This window comes from Triticum urartu, chromosome 7 (genome assembly GCF_003073215.2).
Source record: "Triticum urartu cultivar G1812 chromosome 7, Tu2.1, whole genome shotgun sequence".
NCBI classification, from domain to species: Eukaryota; Viridiplantae; Streptophyta; class Magnoliopsida; order Poales; family Poaceae; genus Triticum; species Triticum urartu.
In genome coordinates, this window is record NC_053028.1 from 559,989,146 (window position 1) to 560,010,126 (window position 20,981).

A 20,981-nucleotide genomic window follows, 5' to 3' on the forward strand; every position below is an offset into this window, starting at 1 on the left:
ATGTTGCTAAACCCACTATATTGGATTTCAAGGAATTTAATTATGAAATATGCTCTTTGATTGATTGTATTTCTTTGTTGCAATCCGTGCTAAATTCTCCGCATGCTTATAGTCAAAAGAAAGCCTTCACCGAACATATTATTGATGCCTTGATGCAATCTTATGAAGAAAAACTTGAGTTGAAAGTCTCTATTCCTAGAAAACTCTATGATGAGTGGGAACCAACTATCAAAATTAAAATTAAAAATCATGAGTTTTATGCTTTGTGTGATTTGGGTGCTAGTGTCTCCACTATCCCCAAAACTTTGTGTGATTTGCTAGATTTTCGCGATCTTGATGATTGCTCCCTAAACTTGCATCTTGCGGATTCCACTATTAAGAAACCTATGGGAAGAATTAATGATGTTCTTATTGTTTCAAATAGGAATTATGTGCCCGTAGATTTCATTGTTCTTGATATAGATTGCAATCCTTCTTGCCCTATTATTCTTGGTAGACCTTTCCTTAGAACGGTTGGTGCGATTATTGATATGAAGGAAGGGAATATTAGATTTCAATTTCCATTAAAAAAAGGGCATGGAACAATTTCCAAGAAATAAAATAAAATTGCCATATGAAACCATCATGAGAGCCACTTATGGATTGCCTTCCAAAGATGGCAATACCTAGATCCATCCTCGTTTTTATGCCTAGCTAGGGGCGTTAAACGATAACGCTTGTTGGGAGGCAACCCAATTTTATTTTCATTCCTTGCTTTTTGCTCCTGTTTAGTAATAAATAAATTATTTAGCCTCTGTTTTGGTTGTGTTTTTTGTGTTTAATTAGTGTTTGTGCCAAGTAGAACCGTTGTGAAGACTTGGGGAAAGTCTTGTTGAACTTGCTGTAAAAAACAGAAACTTTAGCGCTCACGAGAACTGCTGTAATTTCTATTTGAAGAGTGCTATTTAGTTAATTATTTTTGCAGATGATTAATAGATAAATTCCTCACGTCCAGAAATTTATTTTAGAATTTTTGGGGTTCCAGATATTGCGCTATCTGCAGATTACTACAGACTGTTCTGTTTTTGACAGATTCTGTTTTTCGTGTGTTGTTTGCTTATTTTGATGAATCTATGGCTAGTAAAATAGTTTATAATCCATAGATAAGTTGGAATACAGTAGATTTAACACCAATATAAATAAAGAATGATTTCATTACAGTACCTTGAAGTGGTCTTTTGTTTTCTTTCGCTAACGGAGCTCACGAGTTTTCTATTTTGAGTTTTGTGTTGTGAAGTTTTCAAGTTTTGGGTGAGTTCTTTTGATGGATTATGGAACAAGGAGTGGCAAGAACCTAAGCTTGGGGATTCCCATGGCACCCCCAAGATAATACAAGGACACCAAAAAGTCAAAGCTTGTGGATGCCCCAGAAGGCATCCCCTCTTTCGTCCACTTCCATCGGTAATTTACTTGGAGCTATATTTGTATTCACCAACATGATATGTGTTTTGCTTGGAGCATCTTGTATTATTTGTGTCTTTGTTTGTTAGTATGCCACAATCATCCTTGCTTTACACACCTTTTGAGAGAGTCATCTATGAATTAAAATTTGATAGAATACTCTATGTGCTTCACTTATATCTTTTGAGCTATGTAGTTTTGCTCTACGTACTTCACTTATATCTTTTGAGCGTTATAATTTTGCTCTATGTGCTTCACTTAGATCTTTTAGAGCACGGTGGTGGTTTGTTTTAAAGAAACTATTGATCTCTCATGCTTCACTTAAATTATTTTGAGAGTCTTAATAGCATGGTAATTTGCTTAATATAAATATGCTTGGTGTTCAAGATATGTGAAATTTTCTTTTGAGTGCGTTGAATACTAAGAGAAGATTGAAGCATGATAATTGTTTTGAGATATGGAGGTGATAATATTAGAGTTATGCTAGTTTAGTAGTTGTGAATTTAAAGAATACTTGTGTTAAAGTTTGTGATTCCCGTAGCATGCACGTATGGTGAACCGTTACGTGATGAAGTCGGAGCATAATTTATTTATTTATTTATTGCCTTCCTTATGAGTGGCGGTCGGGGACGAGCGATGGTCTTTTCCTACCAATCTATCCCCCTAGGAGCATGCGCGTAATACTTTGCTTTGATAACTTCTAGATTTTTGCAATAAGTATATGAGTTCTTTATGACTAATGTTGAGTCCATGGATTATATGCACTTTTTCCCATCCTTCCACCATTGCTAGCGTCTCTAATACCGCGCACCTTTCGCCGGTATCATACACCCACCATATACCTTCCTCAAAACAGCCACCATACCTACCTATCATGGCATTTCCATAGCCATTCCGAGATATATTGCCATGCAACTTTCCACCGTTCCGTTTATTATGACACGCTCCATCATTGTCATATTGCTAGCATGATCATGTAGTTGACATCGTATTTGTGGCGAAGCCACCATTCATAATTCTTTCATACATGTCACTCTTGATTCATTGCATATCCCGGTACACTGCCGGAGGCATTCATATAGAGTCATATTTGTTCTAAGTATCGAGTTGTAATTGTTGAGTTGTAAGAAAAATAAAAGTGTGATGATCATCATTTTCTAGAGCATTGTCCCAAGTGAGGAAAGGATGATGGAGACTATGATTCCCCCATAAGTCAGGATGAGACTCCGGACGAAAAATAAATAAAAGAGGCCAAAGAAGCCCAAAAAAAGAGAAAGAAAAGAGGCCATAAAAAAAGAAGAAAAGGCCCAAATAAAAAAATAAATAAAAAATGAGAGAAAAAGAGAGAAGGGACAATGTTACTATCCTTTTACCATCCTTGTGCTTCAAAGTAGCACCATGATCTTCATAGTAGAGAGTCTCTCATGTTATCACTTTCATATACTAGTGGGAATCTTTCATTATAGAACTTGGCTTGTATATTCCAATGATGGGCTTCCTCAAATTGCCCTAGGTCTTCATGAGCAAGCAAGTTGGATGCACACCCACTTAGTTTCTTTTTGAGCTTTCATATACTTATAGCTCTAGTGCATCCGTTGCATGGCAATCCCTACTCACTCACATTGATATCTATTGATGGGCATCTCCATAGCCCGTTGATACGCCTAGTTGATGTGAGACTATCTTCTCCTTTTTGTCTTCTCCACAACCACCATTCTATTCCACCTATAGTGCTATATCCATGGCTCACGCTCATGTATTGCGTGAAGATTGAAAAAGTTAGAGTGAAACAATTGCTTGGCTTGTCATCGGGGTTGTGCATGATTTAAATACTTTGTGTGGTGAAGATAGAGCATAGCCAGACTATATGATTTTGTAGGGATAACTTTCTTTGGCCATGTTATTTCGAGAAGACATAATTACTTTATTAGTATGCTTGAAGTGTTATTATTCTTTATGTCAATATGAACTTTTGTCTTGAATCTTTCTAATCTGAATATCCATACCACAATTAAGAAATTTTGCATTGAAATTATGCCAAGTAGCACTCCGCATCAAAAATTCTCTTTTTATCATTTACCTACTCGAGGACGAGCAGGAATTAAGCTTGCGGATGCCTGATATGTCTCCAACGTATCTATAATTTTTGATTGCTCCATGCTATATTATCTACTGTTTTGGACTATATATTGGGCTTTATTTTCCACTTTTATATTATTTTTGGGACTAACCTATTAACCGGAGGCCCAGCCCAGAATTGCTGTTTTTTGCCTATTTCAGTGTTTCAAAGAAACAGAATATCAGACAGAGTCCAAACGGAATAAAATCTTCGGGGACGTGATTTTCTCACCGAACGTGATCCATGAGACTTGGACCCTGCTCCAAGGAACAAAAGAGGCGGTCACGAGGGTGGGGGGGCGCCCCCCCCCTAGGGCGTGCCCCCTGCCTCGTGGGCCCCTCGTTGCTCCTCCGGCGTACTTCTTCCTCCTATATATACACACGTACCCCCAAACGATCAGAACATGAGCCAAAAACCTAATTCCACCGCCGCAACTTTCTGTATCCATGAGATCCCATCTTGGGGCCTGTTCCGGAGCTCCGCCGGAAGAGGGTCGTCATCATGGAGGGCTTCTACATCATCCTAGACTCTCCGATGAAGTGTGAGTAGTTTACCTCAGACCTTCGGGTCCATAGTTAGTAGCTAGATGGCTTCTTCTCTCTTTTTGGATCTCAATACAATGTTCTCCCCCTCTCTTGTGGAGATCTATTCAATGTAATCTTCCTCTTTTGCGGTGTGTTTGTTGAGACCGATGAATTGTGGGTATATGATCAAGTCTATCTACGAACAATATTTGAATCTTCTCTGAATTCTTTTATGTATGATTGGTTATCTTTGCAAGTCTCTTCGAATTATCCGTTTGGTTTGGCCAACTAGATTGGTAGTTCTTGCCATGGGAGAAGTGCTTAGCTTTGGGTTCGATCTTGCGGTGTTCTTTCCCAGTGACAGAAGGGGCAGCAAGACACGTATTGTATCGTTGCCATCGAGGATAACAAGATGGGGTTTATTTCATATTGCATGAATTTATCTCTCTACAGCATGTCATCTTGCTTAAAGCGTTACTCTGTTTTTAACTTAATACTCTAGATGCATGCTGGATAGCGGTCGATGAGTGGAGTAATAGTAGTAGATGCAGAATCATTTCGGTCTACTTGTCACGGACGTGATGCCTATATACATGATCATGCCTAGATATTCTCATAACTATGCTCAATTCTGTCAATTGCTCAACAGTAATTTGTTCACCCACCGTAGAAAACTTATGCTCTCGAGAGAAGCCACTAGTGAAACCTATGGCCCCCGGGTCTATTCTCATCATATCAATCTCCATCACTATTATATTGTTTTCCTATTACTTTGCTTTTACTTTGCATCTTTATATCAAAAATACCAAAAATATTCTATCTATCAGATCTCACTCTCGTAAGTGACCGTGAAGGGCTTGACAACCCCTAATCGCGTTGGTTGCAGGTAGCTATCGCTTTGTGTAGGTACGAGGGACTTGAGCGTGGGCTCCTACTGGATTGATACCTTGGTTCTCAAAAACTGAGGGAAATACTTACGCTACTCTGCTGCATCATCCCTTCCTCTTCGGGGAAAACCAACGCAAGCTCAAGACGTAGCTATTTGCCCCTCCGGGAGGGAAGTTTCCCCGGCAGAACAGCTCCGCTAGAGCCCTAGATTTGTTCCGCCAAGGTTCCGCCTCGTGGCGGCAGAGCTTCGTCCGAGAAGATGGCTTGCTATTTTTTCCCATCGAAAGACTTCATATAGCAGAAGATGGTCTTCGGAGGGCCACCAGGGGGCCCACGAGGTAGGGGGTGCGCCCAGGGGGTAGGGCGCGCCCCCCACCCTCGTGGGTAGGGTGTGGCCCCCTGGTGAAGTTCTTGCTCTCAGTATTTTTTATATATTTGGAAAACGTCTTCCGTGGAGTTTCAGGACTTTTGGAGCTGTGCGGAATAGGTCTCTAATATTTGCTCCTTTTCCAGCCAAGAATCTCAGCTGCCGGCATTCTCCCTCTTTATGTAAACCTTGTAAAATAAGCGAGAATAGGCATAAGTATTGTGACATAATGTGTAATAACAGCCCATAACGTAATAAATATCGATATAAAAGCATGATGCAAAATGGACGTATTGATGTCTACTACACAACCTTCTTCTTGTAGACGTTGTTGGGCCTCCAAGTGCAGAGGTTTGTAGGACAGTAGCAAATTTCCCTCAAGTGGATGACCTAAGGTTTATCAATCCGTAGGAGGCGTAGGATGAAGATGGTCTCTCTCAAGCAACCCTGCAACCAAATAACAGAGAGTCTCTTGTGTCCCCAACACACCCAATACAATGGTAAATTGTATAGGTGCACTAGTTCGGCGAAGAGATGGTGAAACAAGTGGTATATGGATAGTAGATAAAGGTATTTGTAATCTGAAATTATAAAAACAGCAAGGTAACGAATGATAAAAGTGAGCGTAAACGGTATTGCAATGTGTTGAAACAAGGCCTAGGGTTCATACTTTCGCTAGTGTAAGTTCCCTCAACAATACTAACATAATTGGATCACATAACTATCCCTCAACATGCAACAAAGAGTCGCTCCAAAGTCACTAATAGCGGAGAACAAACAAAGAGATTATGGTAGGGTACGAAACCACCTCAAAGTTATTCTTTCCAATCAATCCATTGGGCTATTCCTATAAGTGTCACAAACAGCCCTAGAGTTCGTACTAGAATAACACCTTAAGACACAAATCAACCAAAACCCTAATGTCACCTAGATACTCCAATGTCACCTCAAGTATCCGTGGGTATGATTATACGATATGCATCACACAATCTCAGATTCATCTATTCAACCAACACAAAGGACCTCAAAGAGTGCCCCAAAGTTTCTACCAAAGAATCACGACGAAAACGTGTGCCAACCCCTATGCATAGGTCCCCGATGTCACGAAACCCGCAAGTTGATCACCTTAACATACATCAAGTGGCACGTGGTATCCCATTGTCACCACAGATATCCACGGCAAGACATACATCAAGTGTTCTCAAGTCTTTAAAGACTCAATACGATAAGATTACTTCAAAGGGGAAACTCAATTCATTACAAGAGAGAATAGGGGGAGGAGAAACATAAGATCCAACTATAATAGCAAAGCTCGCGATACATCAAGATCGTGCGAAATCAAGAACACGAGAGAGAGAGAGAGAGATCAAAAACATAGCTACTGGTACATACCCTCAGCCCTGAGTGAGAACTACTCCCTCCTCGTCATGGACAGCACCGGGATGATGAAGATGGCCACCGGTGAGGGTTCCCCCCTCCGACAGGGTGCTGGAACAGGGTCCCGATTGGTTTTTGGTGGCTACGGAGGCTTCTGGCGGCGGAACTCCCGATCTATGTTGCGTTCTGGAAGTTTTAGGGTATATGGATTTATATAGGCAGAAGAAGCATGTCAGGGGAGCCACGGGGGCCCCACGAGGCAGGGGGCGCGCCCTAGGGGGGGCCCCACCCTCGTGGACAGCTCACGTATCTTCTGACGTGGGGTCCAAGTCCATCAGGTGTGTTTCCTTCCAAAAATAACTTCTCCAGTTGATTTCGTTCTGTTTCGACTCCGTCTGATATTCCTTTTCTTCAAAACACTGAAATAGGCATAAAACAGCAAATCTGGGCTGGGCCTCCGGTTAATAGGTTAGTCCCAAAAGTAATATAAAAGTGGAAAATAAAGCCCAATATCGCCCAAAATAGTAGATAATATAGCGTGGAGCAATCAAAAAATTATAGATACGTTGGAGACGTATCACGTATCAACTCCCCAAGCTTAGACCTCGCTTGTCCTCAAGCGAAAAGCCAAAATCGAAAAATATGTCCTCATGTTTAGAGATAGAGGTGTCGATAAAAATAAAATACGGACATGAGGGCATCATGATCATTCTTAGAACAGCAACTTATATAATTCTTGTCATATGATTTCTTATGCTAGTGTAATAATTCAATCACAATCTTAAGTATGAATAGTAAACTTCATTAAAAACTAACAAACTATGATCTCAGTCATTGGAGCAATTGCAATTTATCATAACATAGGAAAGAGTCAATGTATAAGAGCTTTTCAGCAAGTCCACATACTCAACTATCATATAGTCTTTCACAATTGCTGACACTCACGCAATACTTATGGGTATGGGGTTTTAATCGGACACAGAGAAAGATAGGGGCTTATAATTCTGCCTCCCAACGTTTTACCTCAAGGGTAATGTCAACAATAATAGTTCATGAAAACTCACATCCAATTAGCCATATATACCAGGATCTTTCCAACATACTGTGCTTGCCAAAGGATAAAATGTAAAAAAGGAAGGGTGAAGATCACAATGACTCTTATGCAAGGTAGGAGATAAAAGTAAAAGGTAGGCCCTTCGTAGAGGGAAGCAGAGGTTGTCATGCACTTTTATGGTTGGATGCACAAAATCTTAATGCGAAAGAACGTCACTTTATATTGCCACTTGTGATATGGACCTTTATTATGTCGTCTGTCACTTTTGTTTCTTCCATATCACACGATCGTATAAAGCTTATTTTCTCCCACACTAATAAGTCATACATATTTAGAGAGCAATTTTTATTGCTTGCACCGATGACAACTTACTTGGAGGATCTTACTCAATCCATAGGTAAGTATGGTGGACTCTGATGGCAAAACTGGTTTAAGGGTATTTGGAAGCACAAGTAGTATCTCTACTTAGTGCGATGAATTTGGCTAGCACGAGGGGGGAAGGCAAGCTCAACCATGTTGGATGATCCATGACAATATAATTTATCTCAGATGTAAGAAAACATAACCCATTACGTTGTCTTCCTTGTCCAACGTCAACTCTTTTAGCATGTCATATTTTAATGAGTGCTCACAATCATAAAAGATGTCCAAGATAGTATATCTATATGTGAAGACCTCTCTTTCTTTATTACTTCCTATTAATTGCAACGATGACCAAAACTATGTTTGTCAACCCTCAACAACTTTTATTCATCAAACTTCTCTATGTGAGCTCATTACTCTCCATAAGACTCACATGATCTCTTTGTTTCTTTTTATTTCTTTCTCTTTTCTTTTATTTGTTTAGGATCATGGCAAAATAATCAAGCCCTTGACTCAACACTAATCTTTATTATATAGCTCACGGACTCGATTACATAGAAGGATTATAAAGAAAAACTCACAACTAGATCATACTAAGAACTTTTATTCTACTGGATCAAGATATTACCAAAAGGATCGAACTAAGAAAAACAGTAAAGATAAAAGTGATGGTGATACGATACCGGGGCACTCCCCCAAGCTTGGCAGTTGCCAAGTGGAGTGCCCATACCCAGGTGATTATGTCTCCTTTGTTGGTGAAGAAGGTGGAGTTGTTGATGATGGATAGTCGCACATCGAGCGTAGGAGGTCTTCTAACTTGCGGATAATGCCCTTGAGTGCAATGATATGCTCCTTCAACAAAATATTTTCACGTGTGAGATACTTATTTTGTATACGAGCTAACTCAATCATCTTGCAAGCTTCGATTTCTGTTGGGGTAAGAAGATTGTGATCCAGTTGAAGGGTGTCTTCTGTTGCCGGAACTTGGTCCTCCATGGCCTTCTTGATCCCTTCATCCTTGCTGATCTACATAGGTTCTTCTCTCTTCAGCTCTATCTTCATTAGCCAAGCATCGTTGCCCTCATGGATGGAGGAGGAGGAAGACGACATAGTGCCTGGCCTTGACAACCCTGACAGAAAACAGCTCGAAACAAGGACAGGAGATTTTTGCATGATACGGGAGTCAAAACCCCCAGGAGATTATATAATGAATTTTTACCAACCAAAATATGTGTCGTGTACGAAAACGGAATGCGGAGAGCACACAAGGTGCCCACGAGGTAGGTGGGAGCGCCCAGTAGGGTAGGGCATGCCCTCCACCCTCGTGGAGGCCTCGTGTCCTTCTCGGACTGCTTCTTATTTTTCCATTTTTCTAAATATTCCAAAACGGAGAAATATTGCCTTAAAAACTGTTTTGGAGTCGGTTTACTTACCGCACCACATACCTATTCCTTTTCGGAGTCTGAAACGTTCCGGAAAGTGTCCCTTATGTATTCCTCCGGGGTTACGGTTTCAATAACATTGGTTTCCACATTTATGGGATTACCTGAGATATAATGTTTGATTCTTTGACCGTTCACCACCTTCGGATTTGTGCCTTCAAAGTTGTTGATTTTTATGGCACCGGAACGATAGACCTCCTCGATAACGTAAGGACCTTCCCATTTAGAGAGAAGTTTTCCTGCAAAAAATCTTAAATGAGAGTTGTATAGTAATACATAATCACCTACATCAAAACTCACGCTTTTGTATCCTTTTGTCATGCCATCTTTTAACTTTTTCTTTAAACAACTTGGCATTTTCGTAGGCTTGGGTTCTCCATTCATCAAGTGAGCTAATATAAAATAACCTCTTCTCACCAGCGAGTTTAAAATCATAATTGAGTTCTTATATAGCCCAATAAGTCTTGTGTTCTAGTTCGAGAGGTAACTGACATGCTTTTCCATAGACCATTTTATACGGAGACATACCCATAGGATTTTTATATGCAGTTCTATAGGCCCATAATGCATCATCAAGTTTCTTGGACCAATTCTTTCTAGACCTATTGACAGTCTTTTGCAAAATTAATTTGAGTTCTCTATTACTCAATTCTACTTGACCACTAGACTGAGGGTGATAAGGGGATGCAATTCTATGATTAACATCATATTTAGCAAGCATTTTACGGAAAGCACAGTGAATAAAATGTGAACCATCATCAGTCATTAAATATCTAGGGACTCCAAATCTTGGAAAAATAACTTCTTTAAGCATTTTAATAGAAGTGTTATGATCAGCACTACTAGTTGGAATAGCTTCTACCCACTTAGTAACGTAATCAACAGCAACTAAAATATGTGTATATCCATTAGAGGAAGGAAAGGGTCCCATATAGTCAAAGCCCCAAACATCAAATGGTTCAATAACAAGTGAATAATTCATAGGCATTTCTTGACGTCTACTAATATTACCAATTCTTTGACATTCATCACAAGATAAGACAAACTTACGGGCATCCTTGAAGAGAGTAGGCCAATAAAAACCAGATTGCAATACCTTATGTGCAGTTCTATCTCCAGCATGGTGTCCTCCATAAGCTTTGGAGTGACACTTGCATAGGATCCGTTCCTATTCATGCTCAGGTACACAACGTCTAATAACACCATCTACTCCTTCTTTATAAAGATGTGGGTCATCCCAAAAGTAATGCCTCAAATCATAGAAGAACTTTTTCTTTTGCTGGTATGTGAAACTAGGTGGTATAAACTTAGCAACAATGTAATTAGCATAATCAGCATACCATGGAGCAGTATGAGAAGCATTTATGACATTTAATTGCTCATTAGGAAAGCTATCATCAATAGGAAGTGGGTCATCAAGCACATTTTCTAACCTAGACAAGTTGTCTGCAACGGGATTCTCAGCTCCCTTTCTATCAACAATATGCAAATCAAATTCTTGTAGCAAGAGAACCCATCCAACAAGTCTAGGTTTGGCATCTTTCTTTTCCATAAGATATTTAATAGCAGCATGATTAGTGTGAATAGTTAATTTAGAATCAACAATATAAGGTCTAAACTTATCATAAGCAAATACAACTGCTAAGAATTCTTTTTTAGTAGTAGCATAATTTCTTTGTGCATTGTCTAGGGTTTTACTAGCATATTGAACAACATTTAATTTCTTATCAACTCTTTGTCCTAGAACATCACCTACAACATAATCACTTGCATCACACATAATTTCAAACGGTACATTCCAATCAGGTGGCTGAACAATGGGTGCAGAGATCAATGCTTTCTTAAGTATTTCAAATGCTTCTACACAATCATCATCAAAAACAAATGGTATATCTTTTTGTAATAAATTAGTCAGAGGCCGAGAGATTTTTGAGAAGTCCTTAATAAACCTCCTATAAATCCGGCATGGCCAAGGAAACTTCTTATACCTTTGATGTCCTCGGGACATGGCATCTTCTCAATAGCATCAACATTGGCTTTATCAACTTCAATACCTCTTTCAGAAACTTTATGCCCCAAGACAATACCTTCATTAACCATAAAGTGGCACTTTTCCCAATTCAAGACAAGATTAGTTTCTTCACATCTCTGCAAAACTCGATCAAGGTTGCTCAAGCAATCATCAAAAGAAGATCCATAGACGGAAAATTCGTCCATAAAAACCTCACAAATCTTTTCACAAAAGTCGGAGAATATAGCCATCATGCATCTTTGAAAGGTAGCAGGTGCATTACATAAACCAAAAGGCATACGTCTATAAGCAAAAGTACCAAAAGGGCATGTAAAAGTAGTCTTTGATTGATCTTTGGCTGACACAGGTATTTGAGAGAAACCAGAATAACCATCTAGAAAGCAAAAATGTGTATGTTTGGATAACCTTTCTAGCATTTGATTGATAAAATTTAAGGGGTAATGATCCTTTTTAGTAGCCTTATTTAATTTGCGGAAATCAATTACCATCCTATAACCTGTCATAATTCTTTGAGGGATCAATTCATCTTTATCATTAGGAATAACAGTAATTCCTCCCTTCTTAGGGACACAATGGACAGGGCTTACGCACTGACTGTCAGCAACGGGATAGATTATACCTGCCTCAAGGATCTTTAGTATTTCCTTTCTTACCACTTCTTTCATTTTAGGATTCAGCCGGTGTTGATGATCACGAACTGGTTTAGCATCTTCTTCCAAATTAATTTTATGTTGACATAGAGTGGGACTAATGCCCTTAAGATCATCAAGAGTATACCCAATAGCAGCACGGTGGTTCTTCAAAGTTTTCAATAATCTCTCTTCCTCATGCTCTGAAAGGTTAGCACTAATAATAACATGATATATCTTTTCTCATCAAGATAAGCATATTTAAGAGTATCAGGTAACGGTTTAAGCTCAAACACGGGATCACCCTTGGGTGGAGGAGGATCCCCTAGGATTTCAACAGGATTTTTTTTTTCAAAATAGGTTCCTATTTAAAGAATACTTCATCTAATTCCCTTCTTTCATTCATAAACATGTCATTTTCATGGTCTAGCAAGTATTGTTCTAAAGGATCACTAGGAGGTACGGCAATAGAAGCAAGACCAATAATTTCATCCTTACTAGGTAATTCTTCTTCACGGTGTTGTCTACTAAATTTAGAGAAATTAAATTCATGAGTCATATCATCTAAACTGATAGTAACAACATCCCTTTTGCAATCTATGGTAGCATTAACAGTGTTCGGGAAGGGTCTACCAAATATAATGGGACAAAAGCTATCTTGTGGGGAACCAAGAACAAGAAAATCAGCAGGATATTTAGTTTTCCCACACAAGACTTCAACATCTCTAACAATTCCCATTGGTGAAATAGTATCTCTATTGGCAGGTTTAATTGTGACATCAATATCTTCTATCTCAGCAGGTGCAATATCATGCATAATTTCTTTGTATAAGGAATGAGGTATTGCGCTAGCACTAGCACCCATATCACATAAGCCATGATAACAATAATCTCCTATTTTAACAGAAATAACAGGCATGCCTACCACAGGTCTAGGTTTATCTTTAGCATAGGGTTTAGCAATTCTAGCAGTTTCATCACAGAAATAAATAACATGCCCATCAATATTATCAGACAATAGATCTTTAACAATAGCAATATTAGGTTCAACTTTAACTTGCTCAGGAGGTGTATATATTTTAATATTGCTTTTATGAACTACAGTTGAAGCTTTAGCATGATCCTTTATCCTAATAGGGAAAGGTGGTTTCTCAACATAAGCAGTAGGAACAATAGGATCATTATAAGTGACAATCTTTTCTTCAACTTTAATAGGTGCAGCTACTTTTACTTCTATGGGAGGATGATATTTAAACCACTTCTCCTTGGGGAGATCAACATAAGTAGCAAAAGATTCATAGAAAGAAGCTACTATCTCATAGTCAAGTCCATATTTAGTGCTAAATTTACGAAAAGTATCGGTATCCATAAAAGATTTGACACAATCAAAACTAGGTGTCATACCTGACTCCTTACCTTTGTCGAGGTCCCAATCTTCATAGTTTCGTTTAATTCTTTCCAATAAATCCCATTTGAATTCAATAGTCTTCATCATAAAAGAGCCAGCACAAGAAGTATCAAGCATGGTGCGATTGTTATCAGAAAGCCGAGCATAAAATTTTTGAATAATCATTTCTCTTGAGAGCTCATGATTGGGGCAAGAATATAACATTGATTTAAGCCTCCCCCAAGCTTGAGCGATGCTTTCTCCTTTGCGAGGCCAAAAATTATATATGTAATTGCGATCATGATGTACAAGATGCATAGGATAAAACTTCTGATGAAATTCTAATTTCAATCGTTTGTAATTCCAAGACACCATATCATCACATAGCCTATACCATGTCGATGCATCTCCCTTCAAATATAAAGGGAAGACCTTCTTCTTAACAACATCGCCGGGTACACCTGCAAGCTTAAGTAATCCACATATATTAGATGCTCATCAGGATGTTTTGTTCCATCTCCTAAAAAAGGATTAGCTAGCAGTTTTTCTATCATACCCGAAGGAATTTTAAAGCAGACATTTTCATTTTCATTTTCAGTAGGTTGAGTATGTTGAGGAGCAACTGTTTGCTCTACTGGTCGGGGTGAAGATGCCCCAAACAAGCCCCTCAAAGGATTACTTTCCATAGTAACAAGTGACAGTAAAATTCAGCACACTATATAAATTTTTCCTTACCAAATTCCACCTACCAAAGGCGCTTCACTCCCCGGCAACGGCGCCAGAAAAGAGTCTTGATGACCCACAAATATAGGGGATCTATAGTAGTCCTTTCGATAAGTAAGAGTGTCGAACCCAACGAGGAGCAGAAGGAAATGATAAGCGCTTTCCAGCAAGGTATTCTCTGCAAGTACTGAAATAAGTGGTAACAGATAGTTTTGTGATAGGATGATTTGTAACGAGCAACAAGTAACAAAGGTAAATAAAGTGGAGCAAGGTGGCCCAATCCTTTTTGTAGCAAAGGACAAGCCTGGACAAACTCTTATATAGAGAAAAGCGCTCCCGAGGACACATGGGAATATCGTCAAGCTAGTTTTCATCACGCTCATATGATTCACGTTCGGTACTTTGATAATTTGGTATGTGGGTGGACCGGTGCTTGGGTACTGCCCTTACTTGGACAAGCATCCCACTTATGATTAACCTCTATTGCAAGCATCCGCAACTACAACAAAAGTATTAAGGTAAAACTAACCATAGCATGAAACATATGGATCCAAATTAGCCCCTTACGAAGCAACGCATAAACTAGGGTTTAAGCTTCTGTCACTCTCATCTACTTATTACTTCCCAATGCCTTCCTCTAGGCCCAAATAATGGTGAAGTGTCATGTAGTCAATGTTCACATGACACCACTAGAGGAGAGACAACATACATCTCATCAAAATATCTAACGGATACCAAATTCACATGACTACTAATAGCAAGACTTTTCCCATGTCCTCAGGAACAAACGTAACTACTCAGAAAGCATAAACATGTTCATAATCAGAGGGGTATTAATGTGCATATAGGATCTGAACATATGATCTTCCACCAATTAAACCAACTAGCATCAACTACAAGGAGTAATTAACACTACTAGCAACCTACTAGCACCAATCCCGGACTTGGAGACAAGAATTGGATACAAGAGATGAACTAGGGTTTTGAGAGGAGATGGTGCTGATGAAGATGTTGATGGAGATTGCCCTTTCCCGATGAGAGGAGCGTTGGTGATGACGATGGCAATGATTTCCCCCTCCGAGAGGGAAGTTTCCCCCGCAGAACAGTTCCGCCAGAGCCCTAGATTTGTTCCGCCAAGGTTTCGCCTCGTGGCAGCGAAGTTTCGTCCGAGAAGATGGCTTGTTATTTTTCCCATCGAAAGACTTCATATAGCAGAAGATGGTCATCGGAGGGCCACCAGGGGGCCCACGAGGTAGGGGGGCGCCCAGGGGGTAGGGCGCGCCCCCACCCTCGTGGGCAGGGTGTGGGCCCCCTGGTGAAGTTCTTGCTCTCGGTATTTTTTATATATTTGGAAAACGTCTTCCGTGGAGTTTTAGGACTTTTGGAGCTGTGCAGAATAGGTCTCTAATATTTGCTCCTTTTCCAGCCCAGAATCCCAGCTGCCGGCATTCTCCCTCTTTATGTAAACCTTGTAAAATAAGAGAGAATAGGCATAAGTATTGTGACATAATGTGTAATAACAGCCCATAATGCAATAAATATCGATATAAAAGCATGATGCAAAATGGACGTATCAAGGAGTCATAGAAACTCAGACCGTCACTTGGATAGCCCTTTGGGAGGCACTCTCAAAACAGTCCCTTGGGCAAAAGGATCGAAACTACGACCTCTCTACGGGGTTTCACACATATGGTGTCATCTATCCGGCAGGGCTTTGCCGTCCAGAACTAGTTCCTGCCGGAACCCAGACAGCCTTTCGGCTCTACGAAACTATTTCGCTGGGAGGGAGAGAAAGAGCCAGATCATGCATGGCATTTGTATGAGAGCAAGAGTGTGTCTTTAGGCAGCCCTCTCCACCCCTATTTATAGGCCAAGCCCAAGGGTGGCTTCTCCAAGAAGCCAAAGGGGATAATACCAAAAGGCCCTCAAGGTGGCTTCTCCAAGAAGCCAAGCAAAAAGCACTTTCACTATTCATGATGACATTTTTCAGCGTCCGTTCAAACTGAAAATATTTATGTGGGCTCAGAACATTTCTAGTACCCATTAAAATAATTTTCATCACGTTCCGAACCAATTTCGGTTTAGTGAATTTCATCTGCGAAAAGCAAACAAGAATGCGTTTTCACTATTCATGAAGACAATTTTTCACGTCCATTAAATCCGAAAATATTTTTGTGGGTCTTAGAATAATTCCAGTACCCACTAAAATGATTTTGGATTCATTCCAAAACAATTCCAGATTAGTGAATTTCATCTGCAAAAAGCAACCAAACCGGTACCGACAGCTCCGGAACAATTCCAGAAAGTTTCCAGAATGACTCTGGCACCCTCCAAGAATTATCAGGCATGTGCCGAAACCAATTTGACTTAATAGTATATCCCGAAACAACTTTTCGGTTTCACCGAAACTCATCCGATGACCTCTCTCTGCGGAACTTTTCCACTGTCCAAAACATTTCAGTGTCCGAAACTTTTTCGGTGATTTTCTCTCAAACTCCCTGTCTAGTATTCAGCAGATAGATGACCCTTAAGCGTGTGACCCTATAGGTTCGGTGAAGCATAGACATGACCGGTACACTTTCCGATCAATGATCAACATCGGAGCCGTGGACACCCATATTGACCCCTATACCCACACGAATGAATATTCGAGCGAACCTCCAGTTGTCGTGTGCTATTCCTGTTGCTTCGTGATATGTTACAAATACCCGAGGTGAGACATGTTGGCATCCCCGTGGATCAACAACTTGTCCACTATGCCAGTTACCTCGTTACCGGTATTTTTATCTTTTCTCGTTCCCGTGTTCCGGCATCCCCGTGATCAAATCACAAAGTGTCTGGCCAGACGATGATGGATACCGTAACACCAAGAGGGCCTAGAGATATCTCTCCATCGTCGGAGGAGCAAATCTCAATCTTGAGCTATCAAGTTACTTGACATACTTTTCCATGAACCCGTAAGCCGCCGTAATAGCCACCCATTTACGGATGATGTTTAACAAACCCCAAAGTTCATGAAGCAAGCATGAAGAAACTCGATACTCTCGTGGTCTAAGGAATCATGCAAACGTTAACCATCTCTGTGTTATGTACCATTAACTTGTGACAAATGAATCTCATAGCATAACATCAATCCAGGTCTATTCAACAAAAATGTTCTCTTAACATTGTGCCCTCAAAGTTGCTGGCATAAACATGCCCATGATCAGGAAAACAGAACCATCATGCAACACTTGAGCTAGTCTTAGAGGCCAGACTAAGAATACTTCTTACCGTTTATTATTCCACACGTGCATATGAGTCTTCCTCCGAGCCTCGTGTTATTGCAGACTCGAGAACCATAGCAGTTATAGCATGGAACATAAACATAATTATGAACTTGGAGATAAATAATATCATTTATTATTGCCTCTAGGGCATATCTGCTACAGGAGCACTACATCATTTCTGATAAGTATATGTGAATGACATATTGTTGATAAGAAATAATGTAGAATTTTCTGGAAAGCATAAAGGAGTGTTTGAAAAGAGTTTTTCAAAGAAAGACCTCAATGAAGCTGCTTACACATTGTGCATCAAGATCTACAGAGATAGATCAAGACACTTGATACGTTTTTTCAATGAGTACATACCTTGACAAGATTTTGAAGTAGTTCAAAATGGAACAGTCAAAGAAGGAGTTCTTGCCTGTGTTGAAAGGTATGAAGTTGAGTAAAGACTCAAAACCCGACCACGACAGAAAATAGAAAGAGAATGAAAAGTCATTCCCTATGCCTCAGTCATAGGTTCTCTAAAGTATGTTATGCTGTTTACCAGTCCTATTGTATACCTTAGCATTTTTCTGGCAAGGGAGTACAATAGTGATCTAGGAGTAGATCACTGGACAGCGGCCAAAATTATCCTTAGAGGACTAAGGAAATATTTCTCGGATATGGAGGTGATAAAAGAGTTCGTCGTAAAGAGTTACGTCGATGCAAGCTTTTTACATCGATCTAGATGACTCTAAGCCTTGATCTGGATATATATTGAAAGTGGGAGCAATTAGCTAGAGTAGCTCCGTGCAGAGCATTGTAGACATAGGAATTTGTGAAATACATACGAGTATGAATGTTGCAGACCCGTAGACTAAACTTCTCTCACAAGCAAAACATGATCACTCTTTGGGTATTAATCACATAGCGATGTGAACTAGATTATTTACTCTAGTAAACCCTTTGGGTATTAGTCACATGGAGATGTGAACTAATTACGTAAAGATGTGAACTAGATTATTGACTCTAGTGCAAGTGGGAGACTGAAGGAAATATGCCCTAGAGGCAATAATAAAGTTATTATTTATTTCCTTATATCATGATAAATGTTTATTATTCATGCTAGAATTGTATTAACCGGAAACATAATACATGTGTGAATACATAGAAAAACATAATGTCACTAGTATGCCTCTACTTGACTAGCTCGTTGGTCAAAGATGGTTATGTTTCCTAACCATAGACATGAGTTGTCATTTGATAAACAGGATCACATCATTAGGAGAATGATGTGATTGACTTGACCCATTCCGTTAGCTTAGCACTTGATCGTTTTAGTATATTGCTATTGCTTTCTTCATGACTTATAAATGTTCCTATGACTATGAGATTATGCAACTCCCGATTAACGAAGGAACACTTTGTGTGCTACCAAACGTCACAACGTAACTGGGTGATTATAAAGGTGCTCTACAGGTGTCTCCGATGGTACTTGTTGAGTTGGCATAGATCGAGATTAGTATTTGTCACTCCGATTGTCGGAGAGGTATCTCTGGGCCCTCTCGGTAACGCACATCACTATAAGCCTTGCAAGCAATGCAACTAATGAGTTAGTTGCGGGATGACGCATTACGGAACGTGTAAAGAGACTTGCCAGTAACGAGATTGAACTAGGTATTGAGATACCGACGATCGAATCTCAGGCAAGTAACATACCGATGACAAAAGGAACAACGTATGTTGTTATGTGGTTTGACCGATAAAGATCTTCGTAGAATATGTGGGAGCCAATATGAGCATCCAGGTTCCGCTATTGGTTATTGACCGGAGACGTGTCTCGGTCATGTCTACATAGTTCTCGAACCCGTAGGGTCCGCACGCTTAACGTTCGATGACAATCGGTAATATGAGTTTATCTGTTTTGATGTACCGAAGGTAGTTCGGAGTCCCGGATGAGATCGGAGACATGACGAGGAGTCTCGAAATGGTCGAGACGTAAAGATCGATATATTGGACGACTATATTCAGACACCGGAAGTGTTCCGGGTGGTTCCGAAGAAACTCGGAGTGCCGGAGGGTTACCGGACCCCCCCCCCCCAGGATAAATAGTGGGCCTTATGGGCCTTAGTGGAGAGAGAGAGAGGGCTGGCCTAGGGCAAGCCGCGTGCCCCTCCCCCTCTGGTCCAAATTGGACTAGGAGAGGGGGCCCCTTTCCTTCTCCCTCTCCCCCTTCCTTTCCCCCTCCTAGTAGGAGTAGGAAAGAGGGGAGTCCTACACCTACTAGGAGGAGGAGGACTCCTCCTGGCGCGCCTACAGGGGCCAGCCGGCCTCCCCCTTTCTCCTTTATATACGGGGGCAGGGGGCGCCTCTAGACACACAAGTTGATCTGTTGATCTCTCCCAACCGTGTGCGGTGCCCCCCTCCACCATAATCCACTTCGATCATATCGTAGCGGTGCTTAGGCAAAGCCCTGCATCAGTAGCATCATCATCACCGTCATCACGCCGTCGTGCTGGCGAAACTCTCCCGTGAAGCTCTGCTGGATCGGAGTTCGTGGGACGTCATCGACCTGAACGTGTGCTGAACTCGGAGGTGCCGTGCGTTCGGTACTTGGATCGGTCGGATCATGAAGACGTACGACTACATCAACCGCGTTGTGCTAACGCTTCCGCTTTCGGTCTATGAGGGTACATAGACACACTCTCCCCTCTCGTTGCTATGCATCACCATGATCCTGTGTGTGCGTAGGATTTTTTGGAAATTACTACGTTCCCCAACACTCGCCGGTGTCAGCGGTGGCGCATCGGAGTGCTTTGGAGGAGCGCCGATGGTAGCTGCTCTCGAGGGGATCTAGATTCAGATCGTTTCTAATGTGCAATAAAAATGTTCAATGGACATGAAATAAAAGTAGACATAAAAACCATATATTCAAAAAATGCTAATTGTGTCTTTACAAAATGTTAAACATAAAAATGTTCTTCATCTATATGAAAACGTACACTATGTGTGAAAAAAATTATTGCCAATAAAAATGTTCGCTAGTTATTTGAATTTTTTTACATGTATTCAAAAAAGTAAAACTTATATTTTCAAAATCTTACATCTTGTACTGAAAAATGTTCAATGTGTATCAACAAAATGATTTGCGTCTACACTGAAAATTTACATTGTGTACTAGAAAAAAGTAGACATGTGTTGAGCAAAGAAAAAACCAATTAAAAACCAAGGAAGAAACAACGAAAAACAAGGAAAACTAATGAAAACCGGAAAATAAGCAAATAAAACAAAAAAAAACAGAAGAAAACCACTTAAAAAGAATGGAAACATCAAAACCCAAGAAAGAACCAAAGAAAAAAGAAGAAGAAGAAAATGGAAAAAATAAAAT